The sequence below is a fragment of the Prionailurus viverrinus genome, unplaced genomic scaffold, assembly GCF_022837055.1.
Source record: "Prionailurus viverrinus isolate Anna unplaced genomic scaffold, UM_Priviv_1.0 scaffold_40, whole genome shotgun sequence".
Classification (NCBI taxonomy): domain Eukaryota; kingdom Metazoa; phylum Chordata; class Mammalia; order Carnivora; family Felidae; genus Prionailurus; species Prionailurus viverrinus.
This window is the reverse complement of record NW_025927608.1, coordinates 3,288,646-3,292,578: the sequence shown is the minus strand read 5'-3', so window position 1 is coordinate 3,292,578 and position 3,933 is coordinate 3,288,646. Positions and strand designations below refer to the sequence as shown.

Here is a 3,933-nt window from a genome sequence, read left to right as displayed (position 1 = left end):
CTCCCCGGGCTTGAGCCCACCGCGTGGACAGGTGCTGAGGGTCACAGACCAACTCAGGCGCTCGCGGGTGACAAGCTGCCGGCCAGAAGCGGCGCGTAGGGACCGGGTGGCATCTGCTTCCGTCCCAGGCAAAGCGGCAAAGCTGGTTTCACGACAAAGACCCGCCTTCTGGGCGGGAAGTGCACACAGGGCCTTCTGGGGGAAGTGAGCCAGAAAGCGAGCTTGGTCAGGCCTACGAGCGTCTGCCCCGGCCTTTCACGGAGTCGCAGAAACAACTACTTCTGAGCACCGGCTCTGTGCAGACCCGTGCCGAGTGCTGCAGACGCGGCCACGAGCAAGACAGACCCCACTCTGCCCTCCGGGAGGCCTCGTGGGGATGCCCAACCCGAACCATCGCAAAGTCAGGCACGCGGTTACCTGCGGTGGGAAATGAGCACACGCGATCTGTGTGGAGGCTGAGGAGGGGACAGAAACTCCAAGCAGACGGCCTAGCATGTGCAAGGGCCCTGAGGCAGTGAGAGCCTGGCACTGTGTGCTGGGAAGCGAGTTTGTGGCCTGCTGCCAGGGAGCACGACCAGAAACGGCGACTGGAGATGTGGGAGGGTCACACCAGGCGCCATGAGGAAGACTGTAGACCAGTGGCGGCACGGGACAGCCCTGCAGGTGAAAGGCAAAGCAGGAGAGACGCTGCGGCTCTCCACCCCGTTCCATCGCCGGCCTCGCGTCCAGCCTGACCGTAAAGTGGGGGCGCTGATGAGCGTGGGAATCGGGGTGCGCGTGGGGCTGCTGGCGCCCCCTCTGTGCTGCCCGAGCAGCCCCGGCCCCCCTCTGCGGGTCCGCAGGGTGGCCCGGCCCCTTCTTCCCTGGGGGGACCCGGGAGCCCGTGGAGCCCGCCCCCACACCGCCACCACAGGGCACCGGGACCACGGCCATCGTCACCAGCCACCTTCCCCGTCTGTGCCGGAAAACGTGCCTCCTGCAGCGGAGCGAGCCTGCCGGGCCCCCACCCCCCTGCATCTATCTCAGAGTCAGCGGAGGCCCCTGCACCCCGCCCCCCTGCCCCTCCCTGACCACACACACTCCGCTCCATGGCCTGGGACGCGGGTCCTCTCTCTGCCCCCACTCGGCACCCGTGCGTCCTCCTGGCCGCGGCCTGGGCGCCTCAGCAAGTCTGCTCGGAATGCCTTCGCCCCCTCCCGTCCTGCTTCTTCGGGGCGTCCCGGCAGCAAAGTTCACACCTGTCGGTGGATGGTGGGTCCCGTCTCCAGTGCGTCTGCCTGCGGGACCAGACTTCCCGGGCGGTGGGGCCCGGGACCCCCAGCTTAGTGCTGGGCCTGGGGCACGAGATGCCGGGACCCTCAGGGACACGAGTCTGTAAAGAGGGGTTTGAGATAACAGTGCAGGAGGGGCGGAGGGAGGGAGACCAGATGCTCGGGCTGGCTGTCCACCCTCCCTCCGGGCCCCTCCGCCGCATGCCTTCCTCCCCAGCCAGGACGCGCGGCAGGCTGGTGGCCTCGGGGCCCATCTGGCTGCAGGCCGCTCGCTCTGCCCAGGGCTCTCAGGAGGCACCTGGCACATCTCGGTGTGGGAATAGTACCCAGCCCCGCGTCCAAGCCTGCTCTCTCCTCCCCTGCCCTGGAGGGGAGCCCCACCACATCCCAGCACCATCTGCTTCCGCACAGCCTGCCAGGCTCCCCCTGGCTGAGCGGGTCCCTGGGCCACCACGGGACCAGTACCCACGGCGGGTGGGCAGACACATGGTCTGGGGTCGGGGACCCAGTCCCAGCTGCGGAATCGCATGGAGGGCATGGGGGTGGGATGGACGTCCCCACGGAAGGCCGGAGTGTGGAAGGGGCCAGCTCTGGGGTGAAAATGGCCTAAATTCACAAGGGCCACATAGCACATCCTGCTAACACGGGATGCGTCCTGAATTCGGAGGATAAAAGTGAGGGAAGAATCAGGCTGGACGAGGCGGGGAGTCCGGCTCGGCATCCCAAAGGCCAGCCTGGTCAAACACAGGGGTGCTGGACTTCAAGTGCGGGCGGGGTGTCTGCTGGGGAGGCACGGCTCAGGGACCACCAGGGAAAGTGAAGCAGGGACTCACAGGTCTGGAGGAAGCACCCCGCCTGGAGGGGCCCCACGGGGAGTCAGGACGGGGTGCGGACCGGGCAGGAGCAGCCCGGCCCGGGCACACGCCCTGATTAGGGTCCACGGACAGGGTGCTTCTGGGACTCCCGGCAGGCGCATGGCTGGGTGGCTTGCGCTGAAAAGAGCAGGGTTTGGCTGCGCCCTGAGGGGTTTTCTCTAAGGGGCCACACAAGGGGAGGGAGCTGGGGGGCAGGAGAGGCTGTGCCCCACCAGGAGTGCGGGGGGGGGGGGGGGGGGGGGCGGGGAACCACCTCAGGAACCCACACCCACTCGGGGCCCTGTGGGCTATTAGAGTGCGCACCTGCGGGAGCAGCTGGTGCGAGGTCAAGGCCCCCGGGCCGTTATTAGGGTGTGCACCTGTTGGGACCTGTGGGAGGGAGGGGGGGACGTGCGAGATCAAGGCCCCGCGGGCTGCTCGGCCACACGGAATGGATGCCAAGGCAGGCTCCTACGGAGTGATTTAAACTCTCAACAGGGGGCTAAGGGTGCGACCTCATGTACCAACTGGAGTGAGGGTCTCGGGCCCGAATGGGCCCAGACAAGCAGAGAGGCCACGACGGCAAATCCCGGGACGGGAGGCCAGTCGGTTGGAGCAGGACCAGGGCCGCCCTCTCCGTCCGCTCTGAAGCGGGCTTGCTGGGTGGTGCCCACCCCCGTGCGGCAGCTGCCGCGGACCCGGGTGCCGGCCATGTGACCTCCAGCAGGTCACCGGACTTCTCTGAGCCGCTCACCTGTAACACGGGGACTGTAAGGTGCCTCGCGTGGCTGGAGGGGGGGGGGGGGTGTCTGAGGAGCTGACCACGGGCCGGCCCCGCCCCAGGACTCCCAGCCTCCAGGGACGCTCGCGGGATGAGCCGCTGGCCTCCCGGCCGAGTGTGTCATCACGAAGTCCGGCAGCCTCAGTAACGCTCCACACGCGAACCTCTGGGAAACGCACATCAAAACCACCAGAGACGCCACCCGGCAGCCACCGGGGCGGGCCCCGTCCCAAAGCGGCAAACAACACGCACCGCCGGGCCGTGGCGGAACCGGAAGCCGTGTCCGCTGTGGGCGGGAACGTACAACGGTGGCTGCGGAACGCGCCGCGGCGGTTCCGGCTCCAGCGGCGGCGGAAAGGACCGTGTGGCCCACGCCCGGGCGTGTCGCCGAGCCTCGGGGACGGGGAGACGCTGCACCCGGGGCAGCACCGAGGACCCCTGAGCAAGGGAAGTCCGCGTCAGAGACCGCGGCGCGTGGCCCCGCCAATGGGATGGACCTGGCCTCGGCAAGGTCACGGCAAGGTCATGGTTGTCGCGGGAGCCCAGAGTGGGGGTCGCCCAGAGTGGGGGTCGGAGCTCCAGTCCAGCAAGACGAGTGAGCTCTGGGGCGCCTGGGCGGCTCAGTCGGTTCGGCGTCGGACTTCGGCTCAGGTCGTGATCTCGCGGTTCGTGAGTTCGAGCCCCGCGTCGGACTGTGTGCCGACAGCTGGAGCCTGGAGCCTGCTTCGGATTCTGTGTCTCCCTCTCTCTCTGACCCTCCCCTGCTCACACTCTGTCTCTCTCCCAAAAATAAATAAAGATTTAAAAAAAAAAAGAAAAATATATATATTGGAGGGGCGCCTGGGGGCTCAGTCAGTTGAGCGTCTGACTTTGGCTCAGGTCATGATCTCAAGGTCTGTGAGTTCGAGCCCCGCATTGGGTTCTGTGCCGACAGCTCGGAGCCTGGAGCCTGTTTCGGATTCTGGGTCTCCCTCTCTCTCTGCCCCTCCCCTGTTCATGCTCTCTCTCTCTCTCTGTCTCAAAAATA

At 66.9% G+C, this 3,933-nt stretch overlaps 1 long non-coding RNA gene across 1 annotated transcript; it reads right to left on the bottom strand.

Moving 5' to 3' along the window:
* Nucleotides 1-497: 497 nt before the first annotated feature.
* LOC125158981 (uncharacterized) lies at nt 498-2,811 on the bottom strand. Its single transcript, XR_007149627.1, has 3 exons — nt 2,450-2,811; nt 1,239-1,372; nt 498-657 (listed from the first exon to the last, which is right to left on the bottom strand). It is a non-coding gene; the product is annotated as an uncharacterized LOC125158981 (long non-coding RNA).
* Between the last annotated feature and the right edge of the window lie 1,122 nt (nt 2,812-3,933).